The sequence below is a fragment of the Eschrichtius robustus genome, chromosome 21 (genome assembly GCF_028021215.1).
Source record: "Eschrichtius robustus isolate mEscRob2 chromosome 21, mEscRob2.pri, whole genome shotgun sequence".
NCBI lineage: Eukaryota > Metazoa > Chordata > Mammalia > Artiodactyla > Eschrichtiidae > Eschrichtius > Eschrichtius robustus.
This window is the reverse complement of record NC_090844.1, coordinates 28,250,250-28,263,320: the sequence shown is the minus strand read 5'-3', so window position 1 is coordinate 28,263,320 and position 13,071 is coordinate 28,250,250. Positions and strand designations below refer to the sequence as shown.

Here is a 13,071-nt window from a genome sequence, read left to right as displayed (position 1 = left end):
GCAAGGTCTTGGTTGACCACTCTGGCCAAGAGAAATAATCATGTCCCTCCTATTTTATTAATGTTCTATTATTAGAGGTAGCACACTCTGTTTTAGATAGTTATTTACATATTCATTTCATTTATTGGATGCTTGGGTTTGTCAGGAATAGAGACTGTGCCTCACTCCTGGATACGCCTTGAGGCAAAGAAGCCATCTATTGAAGTAGTGACAGATTAAAGCTCTATTAGACCAAGCCAGAGACTTGTCCATGAGCTGTCTTTAAATCACGCTCTGGGGTCAGTTACAACAAAGCTGACCCAGCACCAATGGGAGGGTCGTGTGATGTAACAGAAAGGATCCAACATGGGAATCGGATACACCTCTGCTGGAATCACTGCTTCCTCGCTTACCAAGCACAGGGCACACGGTTAAACAGCAAGACACTGTAGGGCTGTCTAAAGATGTGGGCTTTGAAATCAAAGAGAACTAAGGCCCCTCACTCTCAGAGGAACTTTGGGGAAGTTACTAAATTTAAGCCTCAATCTCCACATCTGTAAAATGAGAATGATAACGGTACCTAACTCAGCTGTGAGAATGAAATAGGAAGACATATGGCAAGTGCCTAGCAGAGGGCCTGGCACACGGTCCTCAGTATATGGCAGCTAACAACCACGCCCATTCGTGAGGATTCGAGCATCGTGGCTCTGAGTGAAACGACCTATACACACAGTCCAGCGTTTGTCAGCTCCCATCTGCTTTGAGGTCTTTTCTCCCCATTAGCTTTATTATCTTTTTTCTCTATCTGTCATTACCATCACCCCTCTACAGCGCCAATTCCTATCAATGATTATTTGAATGAGTTAATTAAAAATGAGAATGTGAGTTCCCTGCCTATCAAGGAGGCACATTTTTCCGGGCAAATGCATGATGTTCATTACCACGTCATACTCTACTCCTTCCAAACATACACGGATATGGTAGCTAAGGTATTTCAAGCAGTACACAGATGACAAGGAAAGGTCCAACTGACCACCTAGCCTCATACAGAACTTATGGACCAGTGACTGCTCCCGTCCAGTTGGGGTGGTATTAGGCAGATCTGCTCTTCTGTTTCCCCTGCTGTGGCACAGCTGCCTCCCAAAGGTGATCTCCAAATGATACTACAGAGCTGGCACATGAATCATCCATCTGACACTTCCTGCACACAGAAATCGATGCTTAAACCATCACTTGTAACTAGCAAGGGCCAGTGCTGGTGGTGTACGGAGGATGACAACTTTCACACATGATGAATGAACACACCTAGAGAGAGAATCTGTTGGGATGATCGACAGCCAGGTCTGTAAGGCAAGACTGAATCAACAATTAAAAGAACAGTTCCAATTCAGTTAAGCCCTAGCCAAGACAGACTCAGTTATATTTAAATCAAAATTCACCACAGCAGGGGATGATCAGCTGTTCGGCTCTGAATGCTGGATGTTTTTTCTTGGAAGCTTAACTGACAGAGCCAAGTGAATTGGAGTTATATGCAGATGTGAGCTATGCTAAGCTAGAGTGGCAGGCCTGTCATTTATGGTGCGGAAGCCACTGTGACTCGCACCAGCTGAAGCTCTGGGAGTTTCATGAAGTTGGTCTTGCACTCAAGGTACTTACTGCGCTGAATCTAAGGTGGCTCCGTGGGAAGATCGCAGCTTCTTAAGATTTTACAGAGTGAAGAAGCGTGAGAGCTGTACAGGGCGATGAAAGAGGCCATCTAGGGTTCTTGAAACAGACACAAATTCTGGATCTGAAGCTAACTTGTCATAAGATGAGCTGGGCGTATCTCCACAGTCCCTGGAGGCAGGTGCTTATTCTGTGGGTCTCTAACTACCCCATGAAGGAGAAACGGGCACACTATTTGACTAGCAGTTACGTGAAAAATCACGCAGGGTGCTGGTGTACCTTTCAGTTGCCCAAAGTTAACTAAAGACAAAAGGCATTAGAGAAGGCGGCATTTCTTCCCCAAGAGACCAGACAGATAGCCATCAGAATTTGGGAATCACAGCAAAGGATTACCAGGAGAAGCTGTGATGGCACTGGTTGGTGGTTTCTATTTGAATAAGTTCTGCCTAAAAAACAAAGGCAGTCTACATTTGCTAAGTGCATCAGGATGGTGTGTAGTATGCTTCAGAGAAGCATTAAAATCCATGCTCCCTCAGCAGGATCAGGACGGAGTTCTTGATTCATGCCCATGGAGCATTCCTGCTGAATTACAGGACCTCAGCTCTTTACTGGAAGCCTCCCAGACTGCTTTTACGTCTGCATAATTCAAGATATAAAGACTGTTTATGGCTGCTAAACTGTGTAAGGTGGCACAGGACAGAGAAATCGCTCTATACCTTCGTTATGTTAACTCAGAAATTACGCATTTCCTTTTCTTATGTGTTTTTCTTTCAATGTTTACTACTGATTGATTGACTGCTGACCTTCTCATATTTTCCTCCACACTGCCTTCCCTCTTGATCTGTTTGTTTGTGCTCCCAATTTGAGAAACCTTAAGCACAATACAAAAATTTTATATTTTGAAAGGATAAAGCATGTAATCTTCTGCCAGAGGAAAAAAAAAAGAGGAGGGGAAGAGAGGGAGGAGGATAAAGAGATATTTTGTCAACTGCTTCTGCATCCCATCAAAGTTTGTTCAAAGTGGTCACCGGCACTAAGCAACTCTGCCAGTGCATCTCTGGGACTTGAAAACAAGGCAGATTCCAAGGCCATCGAATGATGGGGTTTCATTGCAACTGGGGAACAGTAAGGCTCAGCCCTGGAATCACCGCCAAGAGTAAAGAAAGGGAGGAAACCGTATGATATCACTTAGATGTGGAATCTAAAATATGACACAGATGAACTTATCTACGAAACAGAAACAGACTCACAGACATAGAGAACAGACTTGCGGCTGCCAAGGGGGGAGAGGGGCAGGGGACAGATGGATTGGGAGTCTGGGGTTAGCAGATGCAAACTATTATATATAGGATGGATAAACAACAAGGTCCTACTGTATGGCACAGTAAACACTGTTCAATAACCTGTGATAAACTATAATGGAAAGGAATATGAAAAAGAACGTGTGTGTGTGTATATATATATACGTAAAACGGAATCATTGTGCTGTACGACAGAAAGTAACACTACATTATAAATCAACTATACTTCAATGAAATAAGTTAAAAAAAAAGAAATTGAGGAAAAGCAGTAGGCTTGCATGTGTGTGCATATACATATGTGCATTCACTTATGCCATCATCTTGTGTCCATACTCTTAGCTGCATATGCATGAAATGAGATGGTGGGCGAGTAAAGGACAGGCTTCTTATCTTACTCAGCTTGTGCTCAGCATACAACGTCCAACACAAAAAGAAGCTTCATCAGGTCGAGTTTAAGAGAACAGGCTCGGAAGCCAGGCTGTCTGGATTCAACGATTGGCTTAATCATTCAGTAACTGTGCCCTTGAGTAAGCTGCTTAATTATTCTGTGCCTCAGTTTCCTTATTTATAAAACTGGCATGTCATTGTCACCTACCTCAGAAAGTTGCTGGGAGAATTCAGTGAACAGTGCCTGGCATGGAGTGCAAATGCAATGAAATGTTAGCAATAGAGTAGTTTCTCCATGAAGTTATAGATGGAATCAATGATTCTGTAAAACAGAGATACTGCTATATTTGGCTACCCACAGATGGTAGCTTTAAGGATCAAATGAGTCAATATATATGAAAATCTTTGTAAATTTGAAAGTGATCATTTGAATTTAACAGTTTATTATTATGTATACCAAAGAGCGGTTGTGTAAATATTCATCCACTGAGACACAGAGGCTTCCAGACTATTCCCAGAAGCCTAGGTGTTATCTGCTAAGGTGGGAGGTGGGAGGGAAGGGGTGGAAAAGGATACTGAAAAGTATCATTTGCATTTCCTATCCTGAAGGGAATTAGCTTGAGGAAATACGACATACGGTCATAGAATTTAAATACAAGAGGTAGGGGGAAGAAAAAAGAAAACAAACAAAATGTGTTCATAGCATTACGCTATAAAAGTGTTTTGGAAGGCGCTTCCCTGGTGGCGCAGTGGTTAAGAATCCGCCTGCCAATGCAGGGGACATGGGTTCGAGCCCTGGTCCGGGAAGATCCCACATGCTGCAGAGCAACTAAGCCCGTGAGCCACAACTACTGAGCCTAAGCTCTAGAGCCCATGAGCCACAACTACTGAGCCCGCATGCCACAACTACTGAGCCCGTGCGCCTAGAGCCCATGCTCTGAAGCAAAGAGAAGCCACTGTAATGAGAAGCCCGCGCACCACAACGAAGAGCAGCTCCCGCTCGCTGCAACTAGAGAAAGCCCGCACACAGCAACAAAGACCCAACGCAGGAAAGAATGAAGGAGAGAAGGAAGGAAGGAAAGAAAGGAGGGAGGAAAGAAAGGAGGGAGGGAGGGAGGGAGAGGGAGAGAAGGGGAGAGGGAGAGAAGGAGAGAGGGAGAGGGAGAGGGAGGGAGAGAGAGAGAGAGGGAGGGAGGAGTAGAGGGAGAGAGAGAGAGAAAGAGAGAGAGCGAAAGAGAGAGAGAGAAAGAGAAAAAGAGAAAGAAAGAAAGAGTTTAGGGAATTCCCTGGTGGTCCAGTGGTTAGGACTCTGCACTCTCACTGCCGAGGGCCCAGGTTTAATCCCTGGTCGGGGAATTAAAATCCCACGAATTGTGTGGCATGGCCAAAAAAATAAAATAATATTAGAAATAGAGTTACAGATATAGAAGACAAACTTATGGTTATCAGGCGATAAGGTGGGTGAGGGATAAATTGGGAGACTGGGATTGACATACCTACACTACTATTTATATGTAAAATAGATAACTAATAAGGACCTGCTGTATAGCACAGGGAATGCTACTCAATACTCTGTAATGACCTATATGGGAAAAGAATCTAAAAAAGGGTGGATACATGTATATGTATAACTGATTCACTTTGCTGTACACCTGAAACTAACACAACACTGTAAATCAACTATACTCCAATAAAAATAAAAAAATAAGTGTTTAGAGAAAGGGAGAAACTGCTGTCCTTACTTGAGCAGGCCGCACCAATTAAATTAGGTATTTCTAAGAAAGAAAAATGAGTGTCACCTGGGACAGCCAGGGATGAAGTCAGAGATTGGCTGGGTTAGTACAGATTCTCCCAGACTGTGAAAATGACAGACAGATGGAGGTTGTCAAGGATCTTCCAAAGAGAAATGGTTATGGGGACACAGAGACAGGACTGTAAATAATACAGCCAGAGAGCAGTGCTTGGAAAGAAAGAAAGCTGAGCGTGTGAAGCTGACCTAGAAGAATGTCGAAGAAGAAAGTAAAGAGGAGGCAAGACCAGTAACTACACTACCTTTGTCATCTCATTGTGTGTCTCTACCCTTGGCTTTGAAAAATGTAATTCTATCTTCCATGTTTCACCCCCCCCCCCCACTCCAGGAATACAGAACAAGAAGAAAAAAGAAAATAAATACGAATCAGGAGCTTTAGATGGCTTCTTTTCTTCCTCGGTAAGGAACCAGAGCTTCTCAGATCAGGATGTGGTAAAAGTCAGTCCATTAATAAGATTTACTTAAGGACCAGTATTAATGATGAGGGTATTTGGGCTGTAGACATTCACTTTTTAAATAACTTATATTAACCTCATTTTCCCATCTCTCTTACGATAGCAAATTTCTTTTTGCAGGAATGTTTTTAGAGAAGTAATTTACGGGCACTTAATTACTAGTATTTAACCAATTCAACATTCTGTTTTCTAAGAGTCCATTAGGTTTCTGTTACAATATTATACATTCCAATCAAATGTCACTTTCTGCAAAGGTCTTCACTGTCAGTCTCCTCAAAGCAAAGTTTATCTGGACTATTAGACATTCTCACTCTGCTTTGGCTGCACCAAATTAGATTAATTATTTATACCTGAGGTCTACCGCTTCAGAACTTGGGCATCTCCACATTTCTCCAGTGGATTATTAAGAGTCTCATTTTTTAAATAAAATCCTCATTTCATAGTCTGTTTGCTTGAGGTTAAACATAATAGCCTAATGATTCTTGTATGAAACAGTTCAACGTCATAAGATTCTCTCCTGGGTTTTATGGTGATGAACACATTTGAAACAAACGAACTTTTAAGAATACCCTCGCAGGGAAGAAGGGGAAAGGGCTTCTGACTTGAAAACTGTCTGGCACCAGTCTCGCAGAATTATTAAAACAAGTCAGAGATATTTTATGCAGATCCTACTGTTTATACATCAGGAATAATGAGAGATACGAAAGGGACCTTAGGGGGATTCTAGCCCCTCTCCTTATTTTATAGATAAAAAAAAAAAAAAAGATCACAGCCCACAAACAGCCTTTAGCTTACAGTAACTTGCTTGGTTCCAATGGCCACTTTCAGGTATTCGTCAAAGGCATCCTTGAAAGAGTAAGACAGGGCACAAGCACTGCCATGCTCAGGAGTCTTGATTGCTAGCAACTAACTCTGCTCTGGCTTGTTTAGTCAGGAAAAGACTTTACTAAAGAATATTAGCAGTGCCCAGAACCTCCAGGAGGGCCAAAGAGCCCGACCGAGCTGCCAAGTAGCCAGCAACAACGACCAGCCGCATCGTAGGGAAAGGGATGGTCACTAGGCGACACCCTCACGGTTCAAAAACCATGACGCTGGCACGGCCCACAACCATGAGACCTGGGAGAGATGCCAGTTCTTCTGGCTGCCCCTAAGCGCTGGGCATCTCCGCCACCACCATCCTCCTCTCCAGAGAAGGATTTCTGTACAAGTACCACCTCACATTGCTCATTTCTCCATCCCATCTTGGGTGAGAACGCCTGATGAGTGCGCCTCACCACAAAGAAGACTAGAAAATTAGTTTTTCAGCTTTTACCTTAGGGAGGTAAGACTTAAAAGGAAATTGCCTAAACATTAGAAAAGAGGACAAACGTCCACCAAGTCTACCAAGATGAACAGAGCTTCTTTAAAAAACTTTTATTTCCACATGGGCATCCGGAAGGAAAATGATCTTCTTCCCTTAAACTTCCCCCATCCGCAGTAATTTGGCTTCTAACACTTGTATGATTCTGACACACTTTATAAAACAGAAAATACATTTTTTCATTCCGCTCCTGGGACCTCCCCTTTTTACACAAGAATGCCAAAGCCCACTTGGTGGCCAGCAGAGAGAAGAGAACATTCTCCAAGCTCACACTACATTGACTAAGGCTCTGGACCTTTTTTTTAAATTACTTTTTAAAATTGAAGTATAGTTGATTTACAATGTTGTTAATTGCTGCTGTACAGCAAAGTGATTCAGTTATATATATACACACATTCTTTTTTCATATTCTTTTCCATTATGGTTTATCACAGGATATTGAATGTAGTTCCCTGTGCTATACAGTAGGACCTTGTTGTTTATCCATTCTATATATAATAGTTTGCATTTGCTAACCCCATACTCCCAATCCATTCCTCCCTCACCCCCTCCCCCCTGGCAACCACAAGTCTGTTCTCTATGTCTGTGAGTCTGTTTCTGTTTCGTAGATAACTTCATTTGTGTCATATTTTAGATTCCACATATAAGTGATATCATATGGAATTTGTCTTTCTCCGTCTGACTTACTTCACTTAGTATGATAATCTCCTGTTGCTGCAAATGGCATTATTTCATTCTTTTTTATGGCTGAGTAGTATTCCACTGTATATATGTACCACAATTTCTTTATCCATTCACTATGGAAAATAGTATGGAGGTTCCTCAAAAAACTAAAAATAGAGTTGCCATATGATCCAGCAATCTCACTCCTGGGTATATATCTGGACAAAACTATAATGCAAAAAAATAACATGCACCCATATATTCACAGCAGCACTATTCACAATAGCCAAGACATGGCCCTTGACCTTCTTGACCTTTCTAATTCCAGCACCACCTTGACTCCTTGATGAGATAAAAACAAGAAGATTGCCTGGCATGCAGTGGCTCAAGGCTAGAATCTGTCAGTTGCTTGGCTTTGGACTTTAATTCTCAGACACTGAATTATTTTGAGGAAGCTGTTTACCTTGATGTGTGCAGAATTAGCCTTAGACACTAAGCCTTTAGGGCAAGTTTTATTGTCCAAGGCAAATATAACCTGTTAAGATTTACAGACTTTATTAACAGCAATAACCATTTTACAACCAACATCGGTAAATCAGGGTTTATTGAGAACTCTACAATTTTAATCTGTGGAAAAGCATTAAAATGTCAGATTTTCATTGGACATAATTTCTAATTTTTATGAAAGATAGATTTTCCATTTAACTGGGGAGTATAAAAAAGTGCAGTGTGGGATAATGAATTGTTTTGAAAAGAGCAAATTGGTTTTAGCTAAACAACGGTGTCAAACACTAAAAAGCGGCCATCTTTAGTTAGAACTGCCCCAAGGTTAAGGTTAAAAGCAACTGGAGTAACAAATACGTTCTAATACGTCTAGTGATAGGATGAGCTCATAGCATTTAGAAAAGTTTGAATTATCATCTGTTCACATTTCAGGTATTTTAGGAAAAGTGTACGACCAATTATTTCATCGAACCTGTGTCTATATGAGTCTGGTGAGAAGCTCCGAGTTCCTATACCATTTTTCGAAAAGTGTTTTTAGTAACAATAATGCCATTCATAAGACTCTTTCATGGGATAAGCAAGGTGAAAAACATTGATAGTCACCAGCTTCTATAAATAACCTTTTATTTCATCCACGCACAAGATTACAAGAGAGGAAAGCAGGAAACTTTATGGTGTCTTCATTCTCTGATGAGCTTCAAAGGCAAGAACAAAGGGCACAAGCTGGGGAGCCCATGGTGACAAGGGATGGTCTTAGCAGCAACCTTCTTCATGGGGCTCAGAATGTATTAGAAATTGCAAGAGTTTTCAGCTTTAATCTGGATCCCCAACCATAACGGAGCCCTACATCTTCCTCTGAGAATCAAAGGCTCATGATGCTTTAGAAAAGGAGGAAGAAAAGAAGTCACAATAATCTCTACTATTTATTTAGTATTAGAAACTGTGTTAGATGCTTTGCAAATTCTTGGGTTTCCTTCTTCTTTGGTGTGAGCAATCCTACAGGAAAAGTACTGTTCCTATTTTCAGATGAGGACTCTTGAGGTTCAGGGTGGCTAGAACTGCTGTAGGTCCTAGAAGTTAGGAAGTGCTAGTCAGTGTCGAACCCCAGTCCGTTCGACTCTGAAGTTCATACTTTCCCCCCACGATGCCAAACTAACAATCCTCAGTTCCCTTTCGACCATTTCCAGACGCCATGGCTGTATCCCAGGAGAGAGACCCCTGTGATACACACGTCAGTATGTGCTCATCAGAATATATCCAGGGCCCCTCACGACAAGGAGATCTGTCGGGGCCATGGCCAAATGTGGGGAAAATTGTAATGAGAGTAGAGATTACCCTTATCCTCTCCCCTTCATATGCCCCCTTTTCTTCCCCTCCAAGGCACCCTCTCTGTAACTGTAGACATTCAGTACTTCGCATTTCCTAAGATAGCATCCAACCCAGGCTTCCTGGTCCTTGGGAGCGCAGAGACTCCAGGGCTGCCCTGCTCCAGGCTCCTTATCCTCAGCTCCCAAAGCCTCTATTCTCTCTGTTCTGTTCTTAGTTTTATCACCAGATTACCTATTTCAAAGAAAGAAACACAGCATTTATAGCAGATTTAGGATTAGCAAATTAGCTAGAAGAGATTTTAAACAAAAAACTCTATTTCTAAGGGTGGGTGGAATGTCAGGCAGCAGAACAAGCAGATATGCTATCACTGGCCTAGGGGCTCCCAAGTTTCATAAAGGCTTTGGGGGAAATTAATGAAACCCACCATCTCACTAGAAAGAAACACAAACTATCAAAGAAAAGAAAGATCTGAGCTTTAAGGTTCAATTGGCTTCTCGGTGATCTGAGAGCTTGGACAAGTTCTGTAAGATGGACGAAGTACCAAGAGCCTTCTAGCATCTCACAGCAGTCTTCTGCAAATTAAATGAAATAACATAGAGAAACTACTAAACACAGTGCCTGGCACACGGAGATAACTCCATACATGGTGGCTCTTTCTATTCTTATACAAACTACCTTCTCTGGTCATATAGATGGAGTTAGTTAATTGCCAAGTAAGTTCTACCTTGCAGAGAGAAGACAACCGTATATGTCTTGGGAAAATAAGACTTGCCCCCAAGGTTCCTTTCAATGTGCCAAGGAGACCTCCACCTCCTATGCCACTGCAGGACAAAACCAGCTGGTACATCAGTAGCCCTGCCAGCCACAACTCCTTCTGGTGATGACCCCTTGGGTCCCACAGGAGGTGGGCAGGAAGGGAACCAGTGGTGCAGTGGAGAGAGTGGAACACCGTCTGCTCAGAGAAGATAATTCTGACGGATGCTATTTCACAGTGACAATTTCACAACTAATCAATTTCCAAGCACAGTTCCCAGTTACCGCCATTCGGAAGAGTCATGACTGTAGGTTCCTCGCATGACTATGAGGTCAGTAAGCACCAAAATACTCTTTGAGACCTGAAGACCCCCTGACAGGCACTGGTAGACATTCTCCACCCTGCGAGACCCCGACTGTGGAAGGTATGAACATTTTCACCTTCCTTCCCTCTCTGTGTCCGTCTCTCTCACAGCTTTCTTCTCTGGGTCTGCCTTCCCTTCAACAAAAACACAGATGTTGGTGGTAATAACAGGTGTGTAAGCTATTACTGAAACTAAAACAGCTGTAAATATTGGTGCACAGATACGGGTAGTATCCAACTCACAAATAAGTGAAATTTCAAAGTAACTCAAGTTGTTTGGAACCCAGATGCTTTCCCGCCTTAAGATGACGCTATAAAAGCTTGTTAGGGACTCACAACAGCCATTAACCCACAGTGTAGCTGAAACACTCTCTATTTTCATCTATAAAACAAAATGTAGAAAACAAAGCTTTCTCCTCCACCTCCCACCTCAGCTCAGAATTTCTGTTTTAAACCATCTTACAGCCACAGCTGCTCCTTGAAATGGCCCTCTATTTACTTTCAGCCAGCCTGGCTCTGAAATTTATTTCTAATGACATCTACATGCCTAAAAATAAGAGTGACATGATGCCAAAAGGGGAATGGGGAGCGGACTGAGTTCAAGAGTGGCCCCCTTCCAAATTTCATGTCCACACGTAAACTGTGCACGTGACCTTATTTGGAAAAGGGTGTACTGTGACCCAGAACATTAACACGAGGCCTTACTGGGTTGAGGTCGGCCCTAATCCAGTAATTCATGTCCTTATAAGAGGAGGAAAATTCAGACACATGGAGATACAGAGACAAGAATACCATGTGAACTGTCTGTAGTAATGTGTCTACTAACCAAGGACACCAAGGATTGCCAGAAACCACCAGAAGCTAAGAGAGAAGCTCATTTTCTAGAGCCCCCAGGAAAACTAACCCTGCCTGCACCCTGATTTCAGACTTCTAGACTCCAGAACTGTGAGAGAAGCCGCTTTTATTGTTTTAAGCTACCCAATAAGTAGTAATTTGACACAGCAATCCTAGGAAACTAATACAGGAAGTAAATACCTACAGTGTGGAAATCCGGCAGGAGGGTAGGTACCAGAAAAGAAAATATACTTTCTTACTGACATGTCTGTATTTATTGTGTTCCCTCCTCCACTGTTCAACAACTCTTCCAAATGTTTTCACTGACATCAGTGTGTGTGGCTATCGGAAGTTTTTCACATCCTGTTCTGCTCCCGTGGTTACAGCTGAAAAGCATATCAGAAGCAAATAAAGATGGAAAATGAATTGAGCCAATAGGCACGACTCATTTGCCTTCAAGAACAGGGTGCTGGGGCAAGAAACCTTTGGAGGGATGTCCAAAGAGCTGCTTCAACTTCAACCCAAGTTCAGCTCTTCCCAAGTAGGTGAACAGCTAGGAAGGCTGCTTACTTCCTAGAGGCTAACCCCTTTCCCCACAGGACTCCTCCCTCCCAACCATGGCCCCAAACAGCCTCAGAGTCCTTATAATTCCTAAATCCTTGCAGTCTCTGGGAAGATGCTTCAATGCGTGTGTGTGGGTGTGCATGCATGTGTACACACTCATGCACGCATTTACACACCAAGGTGTATTTTCCCCTTTGGCTATTATTCTATATACTTTTCCAGACTGCACATTCTTTACCCTTCTCTCCTTTGTTCTTTGTTTCTACTTATGTCTTCAAAGACCGAGTGAAGAAGGTCTTACCCATTTTCTAGTACCCAGAATAGGAGAAAAACAAAAAAAACAAGAGTCTAGTGGATTTCACGGTTTTGTCTGGGGCTAGTCCTGGTACAAGCTCAAATATTCAGGAATAAAGGCAGGAAACAATTTTTCATTCATATTCAACAGATATTTATTGAACACCTGGATATGAAAAGCACTGTTTTATGTTCTGGGGATACAGCGATAAAAAATGAACAAAATTCCCCTCGTGGAGCGTAAGTTCTAATAGACAGAAAATAAGCCAAATAAATATAGTATGTTTGTGCTAAGAGCTGAGTTAATATAAAGCAGAGAAAGGGGCTTGAAACTATACATATAGGGTAGGGAAGTGACATTTTCCTCAGAGTGCCCCGAGCAGGCCTCACTGAGCAGGTGATACCTAAGCAAGCCCTGAAGGAAGGGATGAATCGATGTAATAACCGGGGAAGAGTGTTCTAGCAGAGGGGCCAGCATGTGCAAAGGCCCTGGGGCAGTTGCATGGCTGGTGCAGCTGAGGAAGAGTGAGGAGGCCAGTGTGGCTATAGCAGGGTCACAAGCTAAGGAGGAGAAAATGAGGTCAGAGGCAAAAGCAGGCTAGGTTATGCTGGACCACATAAGGTGCCAAAATAAAATAGACTTTTACTCTGAGTGCTCTGGGGACCTTTTGGAAGACCGAACAGTTATCGCTTAAATAGGTGCAAGACCTTTGTTGGGTCATTGGTCTGAGCATCAGTTTTCTTGCCTCTAAAATGCAAAGGCTGTGCCAGGGAAATATCTAAGTTCTCCTCCAGTTGTAAAAATTAAT

At 42.6% G+C, this 13,071-nt stretch overlaps 1 protein-coding gene and 1 non-coding gene across 2 annotated transcripts in view; one reads left to right on the top strand and one right to left on the bottom strand.

Annotated features, from left to right (window-relative positions):
- The window catches only part of UNC5D (unc-5 netrin receptor D), a 258,784-nt gene that overhangs the window by 195,644 nt on the left and 50,069 nt on the right, over window positions 1–13,071 (bottom strand). The window lies entirely within an intron of this gene.
- On the top strand, window positions 4,616–4,688 carry TRNAE-CUC (transfer RNA glutamic acid (anticodon CUC)). Its single transcript has one exon. It is a non-coding gene; the product is annotated as a tRNA-Glu (tRNA).